Source organism: Salmo salar, chromosome 15 (genome assembly GCF_965601325.2).
Source record: "Salmo salar chromosome 15, fSalSal1, whole genome shotgun sequence".
Classification (NCBI taxonomy): domain Eukaryota; kingdom Metazoa; phylum Chordata; class Actinopteri; order Salmoniformes; family Salmonidae; genus Salmo; species Salmo salar.
In genome coordinates this window covers 29,699,522-29,724,863 of record NC_138305.1, presented here as the reverse complement: position 1 = coordinate 29,724,863, position 25,342 = coordinate 29,699,522, and the positions used below count along the sequence as shown (strand labels likewise).

General features: G+C 43.8%; 1 protein-coding gene across 9 annotated transcripts in view; it reads right to left on the bottom strand.

The window, feature by feature from the left end:
* The window catches only part of LOC106571124 (MAP/microtubule affinity-regulating kinase 3), a 107,472-nt gene that overhangs the window by 68,090 nt on the left and 14,040 nt on the right, over positions 1-25,342 (bottom strand). The window lies entirely within an intron of this gene.

The window sequence follows — 25,342 nt, the reverse complement described above, 5'->3', positions numbered from 1 at the left end:
CTATATATCCTCCTTAAAACTTTCCTAATCACTTTATACGATAGGCTAGCATTATATGATTTTTCACTCATTACTGCATTCTCTCTAGACACTTTGGACAACATATTGCCACAGAGAATGACCGCAGCAGCGTTGGTGACGTTATGCGAATTGTTCAGAAAAGGGGAGGAAATAACCCATCGGACTTGGTGTAAATGGATTAGGGAGTCAAAATCGTAATCTGTATTTTTTCATAATTATTTCTTAAATTTTGTATACTTGACTAATATTTTTGAGGTAATAACTTGAATAATAATGAAATGTTACTGACAAAGAAGTGTAAAGGTAATAGTAAAGTTGCAGAGAAAAGACACTTGTTTCTTTTGAGTCCGATATGCGCCAAAAGATTGTACATTGGCCTGGACAATTACTGTAACCTCACATTCCAAGACCGTCACAGCCCTAATCATGTCATTTCAGATCAATGCAGATGTAGGAGAGGACACGAGGACAGGAAGCCAGTTTAGACTGTTGGGATGAGGGAGAGAAGAGACGAGGACAGGAAGCCAGTTTAGACTGTTGGGATTAGAGAGAGCGGACACGAGGACAGGAAGCCAGTTTAGACTGTTGGGATGAGGGAGAGAGGAGACGAGGACAGGAAGCCAGTTTAGACTGCTGGGATGAGGGAGAGAGGAGACGAGGACAGGAAGCCAGTTTAGACTGTTGGGATGAGGGAGAGAGGAGACGAGGACAGGAAGCCAGTTTAGACTGTTGGGATTAGAGAGAGCGGACACGAGGACAGGAAGCCAGTTTAGACTGCTGGGATGAGGGAGAGAGGAGACGAGGACAGGAAGCCAGTTTAGACTGCTGGGATGAGGGAGAGAAGACGAGGACAGGAAGCCAGTTTAGACTGCTGGGATGAGGGAGAGAAGACGAGGACAGGAAGCCAGTTTAGACTGCTGGGATGAGGGAGAGAAGACGAGGAGAGGGCCGCTCAGGGCAGCCTTCCCACAGGCAGCAGTAATCATTAAGTTTTAAATCACTCTCACACACACAAACCCCCACAGAAAGCAGCCAGCGGAAAGCAGCCAGACGTGAACACACACACACTGTTGGGTTCCAGACGAAGACACACACCCTTTGGGTTTTCAGACGACAGTGGGTGCACGGGGAATGTTTCCCTGCCAAGTGTTTTAACTTGTCTCCTTTGGACGTTGAGGGGAATTTCAGTTAGTCATGCAAACATTGTGAGAAAAGTTACACACAAATACACCCACACACGGTCTTAGAAGTTCGATTGAGAGTAGGGACTAAGGTCTGAAGTTCGATTGAGAGTAGGGACTAAGGTCTGAAGTTCGATTGAGAGTAGGGACTAAGGTCTGAAGTTCGATTGAGAGTAGGGACTAAGGTCTGAAGTTCGATTGAGAGTAGGGACTAAGGTCTGAAGTTCGATTGAGAGTAGGGACTAAGGTCTGAAGTTTGATTGAGAGTAGGGACTAAGGTCTGAAGTTTGATTGAGAGTAGGGACTAAGGTCTGAAGTTCGATTGAGAGTAGGGACTAAGGTCTGAAGTTCGATTGAGAGTAGGGACTAAGGTCTGAAGTTCGATTGAGAGTAGGGACTAAGGTCTGAAGTTCGATTGAGAGTAGGGACTAAGGTCTGAAGTTCGATTGAGAGTAGGGACTAAGGTCTGAAGTTCGATTGAGAGTAGGGACTAAGGTCTGAAGTTCGATTGAGAGTAGGGACTAAGGTCTGAAGTTCGATTGAGAGTAGGGACTAAGGTCTGAAGTTTGATTGAGAATAGGGACTAAGGTCTGAAGTTTGATTGAGAGTAGGGACTAAGGTCTGAAGTTCGATTGAGAGTAGGGACTAAGGTCTGAAGTTCGATTGAGAGTAGGGACTAAGGTCTGAAGTTCGATTGAGAGTAGGGACTAAGGTCTGAAGTTTGATTGAGAATAGGGACTAAGGTCTGAAGTTTGATTGAGAGTAGGGACTAAGGTCTGAAGTTCGATTGAGAGTAGGGACTAAGGTCTGAAGTTCGATTGAGAGTAGGGACTAAGGTCTGAAGTTCAATTGGGAGTAGCGACTAAAATCTTGTAAGTAAAGAGTGTAAGTCCTGTGTTCACTGTTCCCTACCTGCCTGTGAGTCCAGCCGTGAAGTGCACACACCATCATTTTTATACAACACACAGACACAACCCCCCCCCCCCACCCCCACCACCACAAACACACCCCCACACAAGCATAAACACGCACTGCTCCGAGGCTGTACTTTTCAATGTATTAACCAGCGGCTTATCTGTGTGAGCGAGGTTAGATGTTTCGTGGCAGCTCTCTTTTCCTGGAAAAGAGAGGAGGATGACGATTCCTGGGAAAGAGGGAGGGAGAGAGAGGGATGGAGTCAGGGAGGGAGAGAGAGGGAAGGAGTCAGGGAGGGAGAGAGAGGGAAGGAGTCAGGGAGGGAGAGAGAGGGAAGGAGTCAGGGAGGGAGAGAGAGGGATGGAGTCAGGGAGGGAGAGAGAGGGATGGAGTCAGGGAGGGAGAGAGAGGGATGGAGTCAGGGAGGGAGAGAGAGGGAAGGAGTCAAGGAGGGAGAGAGAGGGAAGGAGTCAGGGAGGGAGAGAGAGGGATGGAGTCAGGGAGGGAGAGAGAGGGATGGAGTCAGGGAGGGAGAGAGAGGGATGGAGTCAGGGAGGGATGGGGTGAGTATGTTCTTCTCTCAAACTCCCACATGGAGTCTTTTTTGTCACACACGGACAGACACACAGACGAAGAACGCTCTCCATTTCCCTGAAACACACCTACACACATATACTGTCCCCGTCCATACAGCCAGCTGGGTTCTCAGTTCTCAGTACATCGCGCAGACAGGAATAAAGAACTCGCCAGGAAGAAGAAAAGCTGTGGTGTATGTTTCATGATTAACCACTCATGGTGTGATTGTGATAACATATAGAAACTCAAGTCCTTTTGTTCACCCAAAGTAGAATACCTCACAATCAAATGCCGACAGTATTACCTCCCAAGAGAATTCTCTTCGGTTATAGTCACAGCCGTGTACATTCCCCATCAAGCAGATACCACAACAGCCCTCAAGAAACTACACTGGACTTTATGCAAACTGGAAACCACATATCCTGAGGCCGCATTTATTATAGCTGGGAATTTTACCAAGGCAAACTTGAGGAAAACGCTACCGAAGTTCTACCAACACATTGACTGTAGTTCTCGCGCTGGGAAACTACTCGACCACTGCCAATATCTCTTCCGGGATGCCTACAAGGCCCTACCTTCGGCAAATCAGATCACAAATCCATTTTGCTCCTCCCTTCCAATAGGCAGAACCCGTGCTAAGGTCTATTCAACGCTAGTCTGACCAATCAGAATCCATGCTTGAAGATTGTTTTGATCACGCGGACTGGGATATGTTCCAGGTAGCCTCAGATAATAACATTGACGTATACACGGACACGGTGACAGAGTTCATCAGGAATTGTATGGAGGACGTTGTTCCCACTGTGACTATTAAAACCTACCCAAACCAAAAACCGTGGATAGATGGCAGCATTCGCGCTAAACTGAAAGAGCAAGCCACTGCATTTAACCATTAGTTATACCGTAGCTGTACCCTAGTTGTAGATGTACTGTACCTGTACTGTACCTGTAACGTAACTGTACCTGTAACGCAGCTGTAGCTGTACCGTAGCTGTAGCTATACCGTAGCTGTAACATAGCTGTACTTGTACTGTACTTGTAACATAGCTGTACCTGTAATGTAGCTGTAGCTATACCGTAGCTGTAACATAGCTGTACCTGTAATGTAGCTGTAGCTATACCGTAGCTGTACCTGTAATGTAGCTGTAGCTATACCGTAGCTGTAATGTAGCTGTACCTGTACTTGTAATGTAGCTATACTGTACCTGTAACGTAGTCAAAGCTATACCGTAGCTGTACCTGTACCTGTAACGTAGCTGTACTGTACCTGTAACGTAGCTGTAGCTGTACTGTACCTGTAGCTATACCGTACCTGTAACGTAGCTGTACCTGTACCGTAGCTGTAGCTATACCGTAGCTGTAACGTAGCTGTAGCTATACCGTAGCTGTAACGTAGCTGTAGCTATACCGTACCTGTAACGTAGCTGTAGCTATACTGTACCTGTAACGTAGCTGTACCTGTACTGTACCTGTAACATAGCTGTACCTGTAACGTAGCTGTAGCTATACCGTAGCTGTACCTGTACTGTACTTGTAACGTAGCTGTAGCTATACCGTAGCTGTACCTGAACTGTATCTGTAACGTAGCTGTACCTGTACCGTACTTGTAACGTAGCTGCACCTGTACCGTAGCTGTACTGTAACATTAACGTAGCTGTACTGTAATGTAGCTGCACCTGTAACTAACGTAGATGTACTGTAACTAACGTAGCTGTACCTGAACTGTAACGTTAACGTAGCTGTACCTGAACTGTAACGTTAACGTAGCTGTACTGTACCTGAACTGTAACGTTAACGTAGCTGCACTGTAACGTAGCTGCACTGAAACTGAACTGTAACGTAGCTGTACTGTAACGTAGCTGTACTGTAACTGTACTGTAACGTAGCTGTACTGTAACGTAGCTGTACTGTAACGTAGCTGTAACGTAATTTTACTGTATCTGTACAGTAGCGGAGAGCCGGGGGGAAACAGGAAGACACTACTGTAATAAACATTTTATAGAGCATCTGAACAGTCCGCCCACACAGGTCTCTCTTGCACGGAGAGGAATCCATCCCTCTCTACGTCTGTGTGTGTGTGTGTGTGTGTGTGTGTGTGTGTGTGTGTGTGTGTGTGTGTGGTGCCTGCGAGGCAGTGGCAGCAGCAGTCTGTTTCACCATGACTAAACACAGAGCTGTGCAGTGGGAGAGGGAGAGAGATGTGAGTAGTGAATAATTCACTCTAGTCCTGTGGAATAATTTACTCTAGTCCTGTGGACACAAACCCATAAGGCAGGCCGTGTCACACACGGTCAGTGTCATTATGTTTTATATTATGTGTCCTCATACAGACCATTTACATACAAATGTATGATGCCAGCTAACAGTTGATAAATGAGGCCCATTGTTGCAACTGCGTGGGTGTCTCTCTCCCTCCCCCCGTCCGTCCCCCTCTCCCCCTCTCTCTCTCTCTCTCCCCCTCCCTCCGTCCCCCTCTCTCTCCCTCCCTCCGTCCCCCTCTCTCTCCCTCCCTCCGTCCCCCTCTCTCCATCTCCCTCCGTCTGTCCCTCTCTCTCTCCCCCTCCCTCCGTCCCCCTCTCTCTCTCTCCCTCCGTCCCCCTCTCTCTCTCCCCCTCCCTCCGTCCCCCTCTCTCTCCCCCTCCCTGAGCAGACAAGCATCTCTGTCCCTGGATAGGACACACACGGCAAGAAATTCCTTCATATCAGCCACACACACACACAGCAGAAGTTAATTAACAGTTGAGGTTAAATAGACGTGTCTGAAATGTGTCTACTCTACTAAGAAGCATGTTAATCCTGGGAGAGAACAATTACGTGCAACGACTGAGAAGAATCTCAAACATAAAATGTATTTAGATTTGTTTTACACTTTTTTGGTTACTACATGATTCCATATGTGTCATTTCATAGTTGTGATTTCTTCACTATTATTCTACAATGTGGAAAACAGTAAAAATAAAGAAAAACCCTTGAATGAGTAGGTGTCCAAACTTTTGACTGGTACTGTAATAAGTATTCAGACCCTTTACTCAGTGTTGAGAAACATTTGGCAGCAATTACAGCCTCGAGTCTTCTTGGGTATGACGCTACAAGCTTGGCACACCTGTATTTGGGGCAATGCACAGCTATTTTCAGGTCTCTCCAGAGATGTTCGATTGGGTTCAAGTCCGGGCTCTGCATAGGCCACTCAAGGACATTCAGAGACTTGTCCCAAAGGCCATTCCTGTGTTGTCTTGGCTGTGTGCTTAGGGTCTTTGTCCTATTGGAAGGTGAACCTTCACCCCAGTCTGAGGTACTGAGCACTCTGGAAAAAGTTTTCATCAAGGATCTCTCTGTACTTTGCTCCGTCCATCTTTCCCTCAAGCTTGACTAGCCTCCCAGTCCCTGCTGCTGAAAAACATCCCCACAGCATAATGCTGCCACCACCACCATGCTTCACCATAAAGATGGTGCTATTCCTGATTCTTGGTCACCTCCCTGACCAAGGCCCTTCTCTTCTCCTCCGATTTCTCAGTTTGGCCAGGAGGCAAGCTCTAGGAAGAGTCTTGGTGGTTCCAAACTTCTTCCATTTAAGAATGATGTTCTTGGGGACCTTCAATGCTGCAGACATTTTTTGGTACCCTTCCCCAGATCTGTCCCTCGACACAATCCTGTCTTACAATTCCTTTGACCTTGTGGCTTGGTTTTTGTTCTGACATGCACTGTCAACTGTAGGACCTTATGTAGACATGTGTGCCTTTCCAAATCACATCCAATCAGTAGAATTGACCAAAGGTTGACTCCAATGTAGAAACATCTCAAGAATGATCAATGGAAACAGGATACACCTTTTCTCAATTTCAAGTCTCATAGCAAAGGGTCTGAATACTCATGTAAATAAGGTATTTCTGTTAAAACATTTTAATACATTTGCAAACATTTCTAAAAACCTGTTTTCGCTTTGTCATTATGGGGAATTGTGTGTAGATTGAAGAACATTTTTTTTTAAATATCCATTTTAGAATAAGGATTTAACTTAACAAAATGTGGAAAAAGGGAAGGAGTCTGAATACTTCCCATTCAAAAGTTTGGGGTCACTTAGAAATTTCCTTGCTTTTGAAAGGAAAGCAATTTTTTTGTCCATTAAAATAACATCAAATTGATCAGAAATACAGTGTAGACATTGTTAATGTTGTAAATGACTTTTGTAGCTGGAAACGTCTCATCAGCAACAATCACTCCTGTGTTCCAGTGGCACGTTGTGTTGGCTAATCCAAGTTTATAATTTTAAAAAGGCTAATTGATCATTAGAAAACCCTTTTGCAATTATGTTAGCACAGCTGAAAACTGTTGTACTAATTAAAGAAGCAATAAAACTGGCCTTCTTTAGACTTTTTGAGTATCTGGAGCATCAGCATTTGTGGGCGGCAGGTAGCCTAGTGGTTAGAGCGTTGGGCCAATAACCGAAAGGTTGCTAGACCGAATCCCCGAGCTGCTAAGGTAAAAATCTGTCGTTCTGCACCTGAACAAGGCAGTTAACCCACTGTTCCTAGGCTGTCATTGTAAATAAGAATTTGTTCTTAACTGACTTGCCTAGTTACATAACTTAAAAAAATATATATATAATAATAAAGCATGTGTGGGTTCAATTACAGGCTGAAATTGGCCAGAAACAAGGAACTTTCTTCTGAAACTTGTCATTCTTGTTCTGAGAAATTAAGGCTATTCCATGCGAGAAATAGCCAAGAAACTGAAGATCTCGTACAATTCAGTGTACTACTCCCTTCACAGAACAGCACAAACAGGCGCTAACCAGAATAGAAAGAGGAGTGGGAGGCCCCGATGCACATCTGATTAAGAGGACAAGTACATTAGAGTGTTTAGTTTGAGAAACAGACGCCTCACAAGTCCTCAACTGGAAGCTTCATTAAATAGTACCCGCAAAACATCCGTCTCAACGTCAACAGTGAAGAGGCGACTCCGGGATGCTGGCCTTCTAGGCAGAGTTGCAAAGAAAAAGCCATATCTCAGACTGGCCAATAAAAATAAAATATGAAGATGGGCAAAAGAACACGAACTCTGCCTAGAAGGCCAGCATCCCAGAGTCGCCTCTTCACTGTCGACGTGATGAACACGATGCATGTTTTGGAATATTTTTATTCTGTACAGGGTTCCTTTTTTCACTCTGTCATTTAGGTTAGTATTGTGGAGTAACTACAATTGTGTTGATCCATCCTCAGTTGTTTTCTCGTATCACAGCCATTTAAATCTGTAACTGGTTCTTGAAATTCACTGCTCGGCTGAGGGACCTTACAGATAATTGTATGTGTGGGTTACAGAGATTGGGTAGTCATTCAAACATTTTAAAACACCATTATTGTACACAGAGTTAGTTCATGGAATTTATCTGACTTGTTAAGGCCATTTTTACTCCTGAACTTAATTATGCTTGCCATTACAAAAGGGGTTGAATACTTATTGACTGAAGACATTTCAGCTTCATATTTTTTATATAATTCTTTTTTTAAAATGTTTAATCTAAAAACATAATTACAGTTTGACATTATGGGGTATTGGGTGTAATTTAGGCTGTAAACAACAAAATGTGGAAAAATTCAATGGGGGTGTGAATACTTTCTGAAGACACTGTGTGTTCCAGAGACAGTGGCTTAAACCGCTGGACCAACCCATGCCACATTCTGTTGGTATTCTTATCAGTTGGTGTTGTGTTAGGCAGGCAGGTTGTTTGTGCACAGTAGCTAGGCCTTAATTTCACTCCTAGCTGGCCCGCAGGCAGATTAACACATCCTTCCCTGGCCCTGGAGCAATAATGCCTTTGGTCACCACCTGCAGACTGACCTCACTCACTCACACACACATACTTGCAGACACAGTTGTCGGATCTTAATTTGACCCCTTTTGTCGCAGGAGGAAAATAATCCTGCAGCATGAGGATCTGAATGAATATTTAGAATCGCCACCAGGGTGCAGCTGGAAGCAGTGTTTGTAGGCTATATAAGACTGCAGGTCCACTGGGCATCAGTTTAAGTAGTGCGTCCTGTGTGAATTCTTATGTGGATTATAATAAATTGACAGGGGGTAGATCAATTGTTTTACTACATGTTCAAAGCAAGCAATTGTCAGAATAAATGCATGGCTACCTCAGTGCCTGTGTGGTCCAGCGGATACAGCCGCTGACCCCAGCACACGCATCCCTGAGTCGTCATTGGTTGGAATCCGGCCCACTACTGCCCTTTGAATTTTTAGGAGGAATTAGTACCTTTCTAGTTCCTCTCTGTTGGTAATTTCTGAAGGAATTAACTTAAGTTTATATTATTATTGTTGTCACTGTCAGATAAATATCTCGTAAGTTCAAATTTCATTCTTTTTTTTTCTTTTTTTTTTAAATGAATCAATACTATTGGTTCCCTTTAAACGCCTGTATAAACGTTTCACAACACCTTGCCCAATTAAACGTATTCAAAATAGCTTGTCATCTACACTTAAGTCCATTGGCTCTCAAAGTTGTCCCTCAAATCCTGTCTCCACCACAGCTCATAAAGTGAAGCGCATGTCTTCACTCCTGAGAATATTTCTGTTTGTGGGTTCTTAGCTAGACGCAAGAGGTAAGTAGCACTAATTACCTTCTGCCTTTGTAATATTATATATTTCTGGACTCAGAAAATGTCTTTTGAGGGCGAGTGCAAAGCAAATGGCTAGGTAGCTAATTAGATGGCTATTTAGCCAGCTTTGTCTAAACCAGAATCAGACAAAGTTTAATCTCCAGTTTTTAGCTCCCAATATGATTTCTGCTTGTTTGTCCCATAGAGTGGCGCACAATTGGCCCAGCGTCGTCCGGGTTAGGGGAGGGTCTGGCCGGGGTAGGCCATCATTGTAAATAATAGTTTGTTCTTAACTGACTTGCCTAGTTAAATAAAAGAATATGAAAAAAAAGCTATTAGGTTGCCACTAGATAAGCTAGCTAGCTAGTGTCAAACGTGTGTGTGTGTGTGTGTGTGTGTTCAGAAGAGGAAGGTAAATCCGGTTGTCTAGAAGGCATACAGCTTTTGTCAAAAATGTACTTTTCATAGCAGGTTATGAGAATTTAAGCAGCAGGTTAGGGGGGAGTGGCTCAAGGTTAGGAAAATGGTTAGCTAAAATACCCCCCCCCCAAAAAATCGACTTAATAAAAGCTGCATCCCATCTAGACATGACTGGTAAATCCTACTTTAGCAGGAAAAGGATGATTGAGTTGACTACGGCAATTGATATCTGCACTGTTTGAATATTTATTACTTATATGATTCTTACCTGAATACCTACCTTGATGTTTAATTCCATGCTGAAATGTATCTGATTTGTATAATAGTAACTGATATTGTTGTTTGACTGTTGTAACACTTACAGTGGCTTGCGAAAGTATTCACCACCCTAGGCATTTTTCCTATTTTGTTGCCTTACAACCTGGAATTAAAATAGATTTTTTTTGGGGGGTTTGTATCATTTGATTTACACAACATGCCTACCACTTTGAAGGTGCAAAATATGTTTTTATTGTGAAACAAGAAATAAGACAAAAAAACATTACTTGAGCGTGCATAACTATTCACCCCCCCAAAGTCAATACTTTGTAGAGCCACCGTTTGCAGCGATTACAGCTGCAAGTCTCTTGGGGTGTGTCTCTATTAGTTTGTCATATCTAGACAATGGGATTTTTGCCCATTCTTCAACTGCTCCAGCTCCTTCAAGTTGGATGGGCTCCGCTGATGTACAGAAATCTTTAAGTCATACCACAGATTCTCAATTGGATTGAGGTCTGGACTTTGACTAGGCCAGTCCAAGACATTTAAATGTTTCCCCTTAAACCACTCAAGTGTTGCTTTAGCAGTATGCTCAGTATGCTCATTGTCCTGCTGGGAGGTGAACCTCTGTCCCAGTCTCAAAATCTCTGGAAGACAAACAGGTTTCTCTCAAGAATTTCCCTGTATTTAGCGCCATCCATCATTCCTTCAATTCTGACCAGTTTCCCAGTCCCTACCGATGAAAAACATCCCCACAGCATGATGGTGCCACCACCATGCTTCACTGTGGGGTTGGTGTTCTCAGGGTGATGAGAGGTGTTGGATTTGCACCAGACATAGGGTTTTCCTTGATGGCCAACAAGCTCAATTTTAGTCTCCAGAGTACCTTCTTCCATATGTTTAGGGAGTCTCCCACATGCCTTTTTGCTTATTCTTTTCTGGCCACTCTTCGGTAAAGCCCAGCTCTGTGGCCTGTACGGCTTAAAGTGGTCCTATGGACAGATACTCCAGTCTCCGCTGTGGAGCTTTGCAGCTCCTTCAGGGTTATCTTTTGTCTCTTTGTTGCCTCTCTGATTAATGCCCTCCTTGCCTTGTCTGTGAGTTTTGGTGGACGGCCCTCTCTTGGCAGGTTTGTTGTGGTGCCATATTCTTTCCATTTTTTAATAATAGATTTAAATGGTGCTCCGTGGGATGGTCAAAGTTTCTGATAAAAAAAATTATAGCCCACCCTGATCTGTAATTCTCCACAACTTTGTCCCTGACCTGTTTGGAGAGCTCCTTGGTCTTCATAGTGCCGCTTGCTTGGTGGTTCCCCTTGCTTAGTGGTGCTGCAGACCCTGGGGCCTTTCATAACAGGTGTACATATACTGAGATCATGTAACACTTAAATAAAGTCCACCTGTGTGCAATCTAAGTAATTATGTAACTTCTGAAGGTAATTGGTTGCACCAGATCTTAGAGTCTTCATAGCAAAGGGGGTGAATACATATGCACACACCACTTTTCCAGTTTGAATTTTTTGAAACAAGTAATTTTTTTCACTTCACCAATTTTGACTTTTGTGTACGTCCATTACATGAAATCCAAATAAAAATCCATTTAAAACTACAGGTGGTAATGCAACAAAATATGAAAAACGCCAAGGCGGTGAATACTTTTGCAAGGCACTGTACCCGATCCTCCTTGATATTTCATTGAGTAAAAAAATGAAACATCACACTTGGTGTAAATCTTTTTAGTGCGCATTCCCAATCACATGTACTTGAAATTATATTGTGAAATTAAAATGTTCTTTAATGCTATTGAAATTGTAAAATTATTCCAATATCTCGATAATTTTTTTTCCCCATCTACGTAACATTGCAAAAATCAGAAACTTTCTGTACAAAAATGATGCAGAAATATTAATCCATGCTTTTGTTACTTCTAGGTTAGATTACAACAATGCTCTACTTTCCGGCTACCCGGATAAAGCACTAAATAAACTTCAGTTAGTGCTAAACATGGCTGCTAGAATCCTGACTAGAACCAAAAAATGTGATCATATTACTCCATTGCTAGCCTCTCTACACTGGCTTCCTGTTAAGGCAAGGGCTGATTTCAAGGTTTACTGCTAACCTACAAAGCATTACAAGGGCTTGCTCCTACCTATCTTTCCGATTTGGTCCTGCCGTACATATCTACATGTACGCTACGGTCACATGACGCAGGCCTCCTAACTGTCCCTAGAATTTCTAAGCAAACAGCTGGAGGCAAGGCTTTCTCCTATAGAGCTCCATTTTTATGGAATGGTCTGCCTACCAATGTGAGAGACGCAGACTCAGTCTCAACCTTTAAGTCTTTACTGAAGACTCATCTCTTCAGTAGGTCCTATGATTGAGTGAAGTCCCAGGAGTGTGAAGGTGAATGGAAAGGCACTGGAGCAACAAACCGCCCTTGCCGTCTCTGCCTGGCCGTTTCCCCTCTCCACTGGGATTCTCTGCCTCTAACCCTATTACAGGGGCTGATTCACTGGCGCTCTTCCATGCCGTCCCTAGGAGGGGTGCGTCACTTGAGTGGGTTGAGTCACTGATGTGATCTTCCTGTCCGGGTTGGCACCCCCCCTTGGGTTGTGCCGTGGCGGAGATCTTTGTGGGCTATACTCAGCCTTGTCTAAGGATGGTAAATTGGTGGTTGAAGATATCACTCTAGTGGTGTGGGGGCTGTGCTTTGGCAAAGTGGGTGGGGTTATATCCTGCCTGTTTGGCCCTGTCCAGGTGTATCGTCGGACGGGGCCACAGTGTCTCCCGACCCCTCCTGTCTCAGCCTCCAGTATTTATGCTGCAGTAGTTTGTGTAGAGGGGCTAGGGTCAGTCTGTTATATCTGGAGTATTTCTCCTGTCTTATCCGGTGTGAATTTAAGTATGCTCTCTCTAATGCTCTCTCTCGGAGGACCTGAGCCCTAGGACCATACCTCAGGACTACCTGGCATGATGACTCCTTGCTGTCCCCAGTCCACCTGGCCATGCTGCTGCTCCAGTTTCAACTGTTCAGCCTGCGGTTATGGAAGCCTGACCTGTTCACCGGACGTGCTACCTGTCCCAGACCTGCTGTTTTCAACTATCTAGAGACAGCAGGAGCGGTAGAGATACTCTCAATGATCGGCTATGAAAAGCCAACTGACATTTACTCCTGGAGGTGCTGACCTGCTGCACCCTCGACAACCACTGTGATTATTATTGTTATTATCTTTGAACATCTTGGACATGTACTGTTATAATCTCCACCGGGCACAGCCAGAAGAGGACTGGCCATCCCTCATAGCCTGGTTCCTCTCTAGGTTTCCTTCTAGGTTCTGGCCTTTCTAGTGAGTTTTTCCTAGCCACCGTGCTTCTACACCTGCATTGCTTGCTGTTTGTGGTTTTTAGGCTGGGTTTCTATGCAGCACTTTGACATCAACTGATGTAAGAAGGGCTTTATAAATACATTTGATTGATAGATAAAGTCGACTTCGAATAAGATCGTAATTAAAAATGTACAGCCTACAGACTTTGATGCCAGTCTTCATTGGAGAGGACCTTTGCAAGATGGTGCAGACAGGCTTAAATAATACATGAATGTCAAATCAATTGCACAAAGTTAAGTTTTTTTGCCGTCAGTTTACCATAAGGTGTAAGAATTTTTTTTTACTAAATTTGTAACTTGTACTTATGTAGTTTTGTAAAATCAGATTTTTTTTTTTTTACTCTTAAGAGGGCTACTTCTACTCAAGTAAATTATAATCCAAGTAACATTTACATTTAAGTCATTTAGCAGACGCTCTTATCCAGAGCGACTTACAAATTGGTGCATTTACCTTATGATATCCAGTGGAACAACCACTTTACAATAGTGCATCTAAATCTTTTAGGGGGGGGGGGGGGGGGGTTAGACGGATTACTTTATCCTATCCTAGGTATTCCTTAAAGAGGTGGGGTTTCAGTAAGTAACAGTATTTGTACCTAAGTATTGATTTTCAATACACTACCCACCTCTGCAAATTACACATAGCCTAACTATAAAACAACTAATGAAACACATGGAAATGTCTGCTCTACCCAAAATTGTAACCAACTAATAGCAGCATTACAACAAAAATAGAAGAGGGAAGCGGAAGAGGGAAAAAGTAAGGAAGTTGTCTGTCGGCCCTGCATTAGACCATATTCGGTTAAATAAAATAGTTAAGTTTCATTTAAGGACCCCCAAAAAATTGACAGCCGTGCCATATAGATTGCAAAATAGTTGGGAAGAGATTTGACGTACCGTTTCCATGGCACATGGTTTAAGAACTGATACGCAAAACGAAGCCGGATTCAAATCTTAGAATTATTTGATTTAAAATATTATACAAAATTCTTGCAACCAATAGAAAGTTACTTATCTATGGGGGATGCAACCTTCCAAGCTCTGCAGAATTTGCTGCGAAGAGACAGAATTTGTTTTGGTCCTGTCAATATGTAGCTTGTTCTTGGTCACAGGTCCAGGAATGGCTGAAGAATTGCAACATTTACCTGGAGCTAACCCTGCAAATAGCACTACTGGGTGATCTGAAAAGTCATAGTCAAATCGATCAATAATCTAATAATACCTTTAGCAACAAAAAAATATATTTTCAATTTACAATCTGTAGAAACAAATGAGAATAGAAAGGTTCAGAACTTGTGAAACATCACAGCACAGTTGAAAAATATATGGCAAATAGAAATCCAATACGGATGGTGTTAAGAGAGATGAGAAGGGTTGAATGGAGCTGAATGTTGGGACTAATAACATGATAACTAATGTAAAACGGTTTGAAAGATATGGCAAACAGAAATCAAACCGGATGGACATCAGAAATAGATGGTAGAGGTTGAGGGTAGAAGAAGGACATCAGAAATAGATGGGAGAGGTTGAGGGTAGAAGAAGGACATCAGAAATAGATGGGAGAGGTTGAGGGTAGAAGGACAGGAGTAAAAACTAACAAAATAGAACTACTGTAAAATAGACTGTCTGTAAAATGTATATAGTATGTATAAGCTGAAGTAGAGGCCTAAGCATTGTTTACTAGTTTACTCCAATTAGGGGAGGGGTGGTAGGGCTAGAAAGTAATAAAGAGAGGCATGTATGCATGTATGTATGTATGTATGTATGTATGTATGTATACACACAGTACAAGTCAAAAGTTTGGACACCTACTCATTCAAGGGTTTTTCTTTATTTTTACTATTTTCTACATTGTAGAATAATAGTGAAGACATCAAAACTATGAAATAACACATATGGAATCCTGTAGTAACCAAAAAAAAGTGTTAAACAAATCAAAATAGATTTTACATTTGAGATTCTTCAAAGTAGCCACCCTTTGCCTTGATGAAAGAGAACGGCTCATTTTCATTTTCCTGATCCAGCAGGAAAATTCTCCACGACAAATGAGTGATCAAGTTAAGATCTGACATCTGTACACTCATAAATGTGTACACACACACACACACACACACACGCAATTGCAGAAACATTCAGACCTGTACATATGCATGCACGCATACACTCACAGGTACACACACGTCTCTGGCCATCATAACTAGTAGCATGACACCTGATCTAGCTGTACTCTGTCAGTAGTCAACATGACTTGTCCTGTATGTGTAAAAGATGTCCAAAGACAACTGCTGTGATTGGATCGGCGGCTGTGCTGTCCAACGCAATGACCTGTCCCAAATTGAAAATCGTTTTTTTGCAGGTGAGAAGTTGAAAACGGCCCCTTCTAATGGACTAATATGGTGACTGTGTCACGAACCATGAAGGTGAACAAGATGTCACCACAGCAGTTTGGCCTTGCACTTTCACTGCTTACCGTCTTGAGGGTTTGGCTTGAAACAAACCACACAGTTCAATTTGGCTTCCTCTTATTGGATTGACACTGGCAATAGCTGGCTGGGGTTTCAGTTATTGAAACTAGTAATGCACCGATATGACATTTTTGGGCCGATACCGATATTCAATATTTTCCTTGCCAAAAAAAAATGTCAATTGTGGCCTTAAGCATTCTAGTACAGTTAAATAGTTAACACACACGGACACAGCGGTCTAAAGCACTGCATCTCAGTGCAAGAGGTGTCACTACAGTCCCTGGTTCGAATCCAGGCTGTATCACATCCGGCCGTGATTGGGAGTCCCATAGGGTGACGCACAATTGGCCCAGCATCTTCCGGGTTTGGCCAGGAAAGGCCATCACTGTAAATAAGAATTTGCTCTTAACTGACTTGCCTAGTTAAATAAAGGTTACATACATTTTTTAAATTATAAACACATAAGAAGTGCAGTAGGTGGTCCAACAGTAACACTCCCAGTTCTAGACACAGAACACGCTATGAGGCTTCAATCCTTGTTCACCCTTACTTGCCCGTCTCATTTCATATCCGTCTAAATAAAGTGTTAAAAATTCCTGAGGGAACCTAGCATTTGTCCCACCACGGTATATTACCAGCACCATTCATAAAATATGAAGTTCAGCTGAACTCATTTACCTAGTTTATTTGGGCTACTACCAGCATTATTTTGGTCTGAATTGGGCATCTGTTGGTCGATATGCTGGTGTTTTCTAGTGTCACCCCTCTGGTTTGAAGTGGCCTAGCTTCAGGAGGAAATAACAAGATCCTAGGGAAATATGACTACCGTCGAGCACATCACAAATATCTCCACATGCCAGGGAGGTGGCCCTAAGGACAATGTCTACTCACTTGAGGCAAGGGACAATGTAATAAAAGGAAAAAATAAAAATAAATTCTGGGTATTGTTTTACTCAGATTGCTCATATGAATCCTAGCAGGCAATTAATTTCAGTGAGGAGGGTATAGTCACACAACCCCCTGAAATTAGCTTGTTCAAGGCAATCCTCGGGTATGGGTGATAAACGCCCTTAGCGCCGGGTGGTGACTCATCGCTTCACAAACAGGGGCCGGGAGGAAGGAAGCAGGCTGGCTCGGCGGTGTGGGTGTGGGAGCGAGGATTGCCTGGGTCTGCCTGGGGTCATGAAGGGACAGGTTGCTGGGGAGATGTAATGCAGGCACAGCCCCCCCCCCCAGCCTCTGACCGTTGCCTGGCCCCTCAAATACGACCTAGACATGAGCACCTCTGAGGTCAAATGTCTGACAGAGAATTATGAGGAAAGAAGATAATACATGCAGTGCGACAGCCACTCTGCCGTGCCCACCAAAAAATAAAACAAAAGGACTCCCATTACAGTACGGAGTATTGCCTGGAAAGCTGCGGTGATGACGGGACGGCATGTCCATTATTTCGGGATTGCGTAAACAGTGCAAAAGGTTGAGCGAGGTGGTTTGAGAGGAAAGCCCAGGGTTCGTATTCTAACACTGCACTATGGAGTGGAAATGGCGGGGGGGGGGGGGGGAATAAATAAATATATATATATAGCTCAAAAAAATAAAGGGAACAACACATCCTAGATCTCAATGAAAGAAATAATCTTATGAAAAACTTTTTTCTTTACATAGTTGAATGTGCTGACAACAAAATCACACAAAAATAAATCAATGGAAATCCAATTTATCAACCCATGGAGGTCTGGATTTGGAGTCACACTCAAAATTCAAGTGTAAAACCACACTACAGGCTGATCCAACTTTGATGTAATGTCCTTAAAACAAGTCAAAATGAGGCTCAGTAGTGTGTGTGGCCTCCAGGTGCCTGTATGACCTCCCTACAATGTCTGGGCATGCTCCTGATGAGGTGGCGGATGGTCTCCTGAGGGATCTCCTCCCAGACCTGGACTAAAGCATCCGCCAACTCCTGGACAGTCTGTGGTGCAACGTGGCGTTGGTGGATGGAGCGAGACATGATGTCCCAGATGTGCTCAATTGGATTCAGGTCTGGGGAACGGGCGGGCCAGTCCATAGCATCAATGCCTTCCTCTTGCAGGAACTGCTGACACACTCCAGCCACATGAGGTCTAGCATTGTCTTGCATTAGGAGGAACCCAGGGCCAACCGCACCAGCATATGGTCTCACAAGGGGTCTGAGGATCTCATCTTGGTACCTAATGGCAGTCAGGCTACCTCTGGCGAGCACATGGAGGGCTGTGCGGCCCCCCAAAGAAATGCCACCCCACACCATGACTGACCCACCGCCAAACCGGTCATGCTGGAGGATGTTGCAGGCAGCAGAACGTTCTCCACGGCATCTCCAGACTCTGTCACGTCTGTCACGTGCTCAGTGTGAACCTGCTTTCATCTGTGAAGAGCACAGGGCGCCAGTGGCGAATTTGCCAATCTTGGTGTTCTCTGGCAAATGCCAAACGTCGTGCACGGTGTTGGGCTGTAAGCACAACCCCCACCTGTGGACGTCGGGCCCTCATACCACCCTCATGGAGTCTGTTTCTGACTGTTTGAGCAGACACATGCACATTTGTGGCCTGCTGGAGGTCATTTTGCAGGGCTCTGGCAGTGCTCCTCCTGCTCCTCCTTGCACAAAGGCGGAGGTAGCGGTCCTGCTGCTGGGTTGTTGCCCTCCTACGGCCTCCTCCACATCTGATGTACTGGCCTGTCTCCTGGTAGCGCCTCCATGCTCTGGACACTACGCTGACAGACACAGCAAACCTTCTTGCCACAGCTCGCATTGATGTGCCATCCTGGATGAGCTGCACTACCTGAGCCACTTGTGTGGGTTGTAGACTCTGTCTCATGCTACCACTAGAGTGAAAGCACCGCCAGCATTCAAAAGTGACCAAAACATCAGCCAGGAAGCATAGGAACTGAGAAGTGGTCTGTGGTCCCCACCTGCAGAACCACTCCTTTATTGGGGGTGTCTTGCTAATTGCCTATAATTTCCACCTGTTGTCTATTCCATTTGCACAACAGCATGTGAAATTTATTGTCAATCAGTGTTGCTTCCTAAGTGGACAGTTTGATTTCACAGAAGTGTGATTGACTTGGAGTTACATTGTGTTGTTTAAGTGTTCCCTTTATTTTTTTGAGCAGTGTATATTGCACAGGGAAAAAAAATCTCACTCTCCTGGAAAAAGAAAAACAGAAATAAATGTTCCAGAAACATTTGATGGCAGTGTGCCTCTAGAGTACCAGAGAGAGGAGAGTCCAGGCCGAGAGGAATCACTTACGGGGCCTGCGCTTCCCCCATGGAGGGCGTGTCCACCTGTATCCTCCACAAAAACAACGTCTGGGGGAGTAGACATCAGCTGAGGCAGACTAATGCCCTGCAGCGACGTTTACATCAGAGGGGTTGAAGTCTCAGTGTCTCATGACTCTAACCAGGACTGAACTCCACATCAGCCGACACATTTAGGACTAGTTATTTCATTTCACAGTCATTCAAAGCTATTAAAACAGAATTGGTGAATTTTGTGGCTGGGGATTATTATTATTTTTTTTATATATATATATATATTTATTTTTTTTTGGGGGGGGGGGTACCCCAAAATCAGTTCTCTCTCCACCTCTACTCCTCTAGCACATGCCCTCCCGATAGAAGAACACTCTGCAGCACACACCGTGATACATAACGCCTGGTGACTCAGTCTGCAGAAGACATCGGCAAGGAACACAGAGGAAATGTACTAATGGTGGGGATACAAAGAGTCAGACAATCAATCTTCGCAGAGCCCTTGGAAGATGGGCGTCTGTGATCTCTTAAAGATAAAGAGTGAGAGGGATGTCATACGACACATCACTGTAGACACTTGTTTCTTTATAAAATGGTAGCAGAGGTGTATAGTTAGTTTGGTTGGCTCCTCATCCTAACATCCTATGAAAGCATTCCTTATTTTGAATGTGAATGACACCCCAACCCACAAAATAGAGTGTGCTATGCAAAATCCAGACAGCCCCCTCAGACGTTATGAAAAATCAGGTCGAGCCCAGACACAATAGCTAAACAGATGAGTAAACAAATGGAGCGGCACAGACATAACAGCAACAGTCCCTTTCTGCTACTGATGCCGACGCCAATGAACGAGGTCACTGCTTTGCCAGAAGCAAAAAGGGACTGGCCAACATAGCTAAGGGCCGCCAGACAACCCTGATTGCTCCGGCGCACGCATTCCTGAGGCGTCGCTAACTGTAGTCCCAGTCCCAAAACTGAGTTACACCTACAAAAACACATAGTACCTGCTACCCTTCTGCTTCCACAATAGGGTACCTGCTCACCCTTCTGCTTCCACAATTGGGTAATTGCAATATGTGGAGGAGTTGGAAACTCAAGGTTGTTATTCAATCAAAAGCGGTAACTGGAAGTTTCCCTAGTTGGATAAAAAAAATGTTTCTTCCCGTACAGTGAGAAAGATGAATGAACACCATAATTGGGTATCTTTTTTTTCCCCTCACACATGAATCATTCTCTTCCTGATTATATTCATCCAAACATGGAGCACAGTACAGGCAGACCTTTGTTTTGTCTTTCCCCAGAAATTCACTGTGGCCAGCTTGGATTGAATATGGCCTCATACTAGTGGAATAGAGATTATTGTGTAGAAACTCATTTCAATCCATAAAACACAAAAGTGTGAAAACATTTCGAATGTGAAACCGCTATGTTGATACGGAGCTGACAAGATACAACGATACACACAGTTTTGTATTCTGATGGCTATGGCACTAACATTTAGAGGTAAAAATCAACTGATGTCGTCTACCAAAGCTGAAAACTATTCTCCTGCTTTACATCTCACCTCCTTCTTCCAACCCCACACATCCTATGGCTGACTAACATGGCTCACGACGCCCAGGTAAGGGTGACGTCACCTCTAGCAGAGCCATTGATGTGTTTGAAGGGTTTTAATAGTATACTTCAGACTCATCCTCCGCTACTTGTATTCACATCCCGATGCCCTGACCTCGGGTCTTAATAAAACCACTCGCTTCTAAAAGCAGGAAGATTGACTGACTCGACAGTGGGGCTCTCCTCCCACTCCCACCAATTACATAAGAGGTCACACGTCACACCACAGCAAATAAAAATAGCTGCAGCGAACGAGTCTGTGAAAACAAACCGATGAGCGCAAGAGGGGATGTAAAGAAGGCTAGAGGGATGAAAAATGTTTTAGCTGTACAAAGGTGCCCATTGTCTGAATGAGGTCCTGAGATGTGTTGGTGGGCCAGTGTATTTTAATCTAGGATGGCCCGATGGGCCATAAACAAAATAATAAAATTAGAATACAAAATTTAAATGAAAAAAGTCCGGTAATACTCTTCAACTGTGATGTTCTCAGAGATCATGTGTTGTTTTGCTGATCCATCTTCAATCCATACCATCATTGGGTGTTTTTTTGTATATCCACACATCCAAAGTAAAAACTTTCCACCTAAATTAGGTCATGTTTAAAGGTGACATGAGAGTGAATGACAGATACATTTAACAGCAGGGAAGATAGACCGCTTTAATATAGTTCCCATTAGGGGTATTCAGATGAGTTTAACATTCAAAACGATTTACCACTACAGCATTTCCTGTCTGTGTTACCATTCATATACTTCAAGTCAAGATCAACTACCGTAAATTCCGGACTATAAGCCGCAACTTTTTTCCCAGGCTTTGAACCTCGCGGCTTAAACAATGATGCGGCTAATATATGGATTTTTCCCGCTTTCAATTTTCTTAATCCAAAAAAAACACATTCTGTGACGTGCTCAGTTTTTTGGCGGCATGAAGCTTTCATTAGACCAATGAAATTGCCGAACAGGTTAAGGTCAAACAACTTTTTTGTTTACTGTTTAGATTAAATCGAGCGCTCTCAAACTTCCCATCATTCTGATTACGGTAGTCATTTTGTCACCCTCATCATGGCAAAGACACAGAAATGCATATGATGCAGCTTTCAAGTTGAAGGCGATTGATCTGGCTGTTGGAAAAGGAAATAGAGCTGCTGCACGGGAGCTTGGTCTTAATGAGTCGATGATAAGACGTTGGAAACAGCAGCGTGAGGAATTGACTCAGTGCAAAAAGACAACTAAAGTTTACTGCTAATGTTTTATTTTTTGTTACAAGCCGTGTTTCATTAAAGCCTATTTATTTTTGTTACAAGCCGTGTTTCGTTAAAGCCTATTTATTTTTGTTACAAGCCGTGTTTCGTTAAAGCCTATTTATTTTTGTTACAAGCCGTGTTTCGTTAAAGCCTGTGTAAAGTCCATTTGTTTCAATGTACCGGTAGGCACCTGCGGCTTATAGACATGTGCGGCTTATTTATGTTAAAAATAATATATATTTTTTAATTCAGTGGGTGCGGCTTATATTAGGGTGCGCTTAATAGTCCAGAAATTACGGTAACTTCGTCCCAAAGCTGCCATAGTAATCCAGTTGAACAGACTGAGCAGACCTTTCAACATGGACCCAGAGGACTTACAGATAAAAAAATCCTCAGTGACCAGTAATGGGTCGAAGGGTCAGACCATAGAGACTATGACTTATCAAACAATAAAGTGCTATCTGGACAATAAAGCGCTGTGAGGAGGTAAAGCGCTGTGAGGAGGTAAAGCGCTGTGAGGAGGTAAAGCGCTGTGAGGAGGTAAAGCGCTGTGAGGAGGTAAAGCGCTGCTGGAGGACACATCAAGCTTGTTCAAGCTATCCGGCTCTGTTGGACGCCCACTGGAGGCTCAGTTACGCAATGGCGCAGAACCAGGAATTGTTTTAGACCACTTCATCATGCAGATGCCTGTTGGCTTCGCCTGCCGACCCAGAAAGCAGTGGCTCCTGGTGAAGAGCTAAGCACCCGGGTGGAGAGTGAGAAACGAGAGGGAGAGAGAGAAAATGGAGAGCAGCATGACGCTCGCCCGCTCTCCTCTCCTTTATCGTCCTTGTGTCCATCCCCTCCTCTCCTCTCCCTACCTACCACCAACCATCCTGTATACCCACAGTTCAAGCCACGGGCTGTCGATTGGCCAGTGAATGGAAAGCAAACCGAATCGATGGCCTGGAAAAACAAGTGCTGGCTAATTATAGGAGTTGGTGGGGTGGAGGGGGGGGTGAACATCATCAGTCTCCACCGACCCCAATGTGACAGTCTGATCTATATAGCTGAAGGAAGGGGGGCAGACAGGACAGGGCAATAACCGCAGTCTGGTAAATTGCACCGTAGCAACGTCTACTACAGTTTCAAGTGGGTCTCAGAAAATATTGGGGGGGGTTGGTGAAATATAAATATATGATATTACTGGTTGGCACGTGTCCTAATTTTAGGTTAGGGTTACTCTGCCACAAAAACATTATTGGGGGAAAAGGTCCTAATGTCCAAGTTATGGCACTCAAAAAGGTATTTCAAATAAAAAATCCAGAAAGACATCACCTCATTTGTGACCTTTAACTATATTTGGGCCAGCTGGCATGTTTTAGCGTCGGATCATTTCAGCTTTCATCAGAGCATAATAATAAAACAGGCCTTGAGTTTGGGTCCTGTGTACTCTAGATCCTCTGTACTTCAACCCTCCAACGGGTCAATGGACCCCTCACCCCGTCCTTTTCCCCACTACAGCCCAAACCCCAGTTGCTGCATCTCTTTCCTTGTTGGCAGGGCCAGCGCTGTTCTTTCACCAGCCTCCCATTCTGATATCTCCTCCGAGGGTATTATTAGCAGCCTCTGAAATCCAAGTCCACTGAGGTTTCCTCTACCAGCCGCCACTTTACCCCCTGCCTCCCGCCATGCAGTACAAGGACTTAGACCTTTAAGGAGGTCTGGACTCTTCGCCTCTGCTCAAACTAATGCTGAGAAGTTAGTGAGTTACACACACTGTTATTAAGCTAGTTGTGCTTCCAAGACACGTACTGTAGCACCCAGAATCACAACATGTCAAAATCCCATGGGGGAATCGTATTAGTTAGCTATAATTGCGCATTTCGGTACAAAACTAGTTTCAAGGGCTACTTGATGAAGGGAACTCCCATACACACACAGGCCACCTCCATCAAAATAAAAAAACTGACAGATTTTATAATACATCATGGAAATAGGGCATGAAGTGTACTAATGTACTAACACTTTTCACTGCATACAGCTTTCAAAGTAGGAATATTATATACAGTTGAAGTGGGAAGTTTACATACACTTAGGTTGGAGTCATTAAAACTCGTTTTTCAACCACTCCACAAATTTCTTGTTAAGAAACTATAGTTTTGGCAAGTTGGTTAGAACATCTACTTTGTGCATGACAAGAATTTTTCCAACATTATTTACAGACAGATTATTTCACTGTATCACAATTCCAGTGGGTCAGAAGTTTACATACACTAAGTTGACTGTGCCTTTAAACAGCTTGGAAAATTCCAGAACATTATGTCATAGCTTTAGAAGCTTCTGATAGGCTAATTGACATCATTTGAGTCAATTGGAAATATACCTGCAGATGTATTTCAAGGCCTACCTTCAAAGTCAGTGCTTCTTTGCTTGAAATCATGGGAAAATCAATAGAAATCAGCCAAGACTTCAGAAAAAAAATGTAGACCTCCACAAGTCTGGTGCATCCTTGGAAGCAATTTCCAAACTCCTGAAGGTACCACGTTCATCTGTACAAACGACAGTACGCAAGTATAAACACCATGGGACCACGCAGCCATCATACTGCTCTGGAAGGAGATGCGTTCTGTCTCCTAGAGATGAACGTACTGTGTTGCGAAAAGTGCAAATCAATCCCAGAACAGCAGCAAAGGACCTTGTGAAGATGCTGGAGGAAACAGGTACAAAAGTATCTATATCCACAGTAAAACGAGTCCTATATCAACATAACCTGAAAGGACGCTCAGCAAGGAAGAAGCCACTGCTCCAAAACCGCCATAAAAAGCCAGACTACGGTTTGCAACTGCACATGGGGACAAAGATTGTAAATTTTGCAGAAATGTCTTCTGGTCTGATGAAACAAAAATAGAACTGTTTGGCCATAATGACCATCATTATGTTTGGAGGAAAAGGGGGAGGCTTGCAAGCCGAAGAACACCATCACAACCGTGAAGCACGGGGGTGGCAGCATCATGCTGTGGGGGTGCTTTGCTGCAGGAGGGACTGGTGCACTTCAAAATAGACAGCATCATGAGGTAGGAAAATTAGGTGGATATATTGAAGCAACATCTCAAAAAATCAGTCAGGAAGTTAAAGCTTGGTCGCAAATGGGTCTTCCAAATGGACAATGACCCCAAGCATACTTCCAAAGTTGTGGCAAAATGGCTTAAGGACAACAAAGTCAAGGTATTGGAGTGGCCATCACAAAGCCCGGACCTCAACCCTATAGAAAATTTGTGGGCAGAACTAAAAAGTGTGAGCGAGCAAGGAGGCCTACAAACCTGACTCAGTTACACCAGCTCTGTCAGGAGGAATGGGCCAAAATTCACCCAATTTATTGTGGGAAGCTTGTGGAA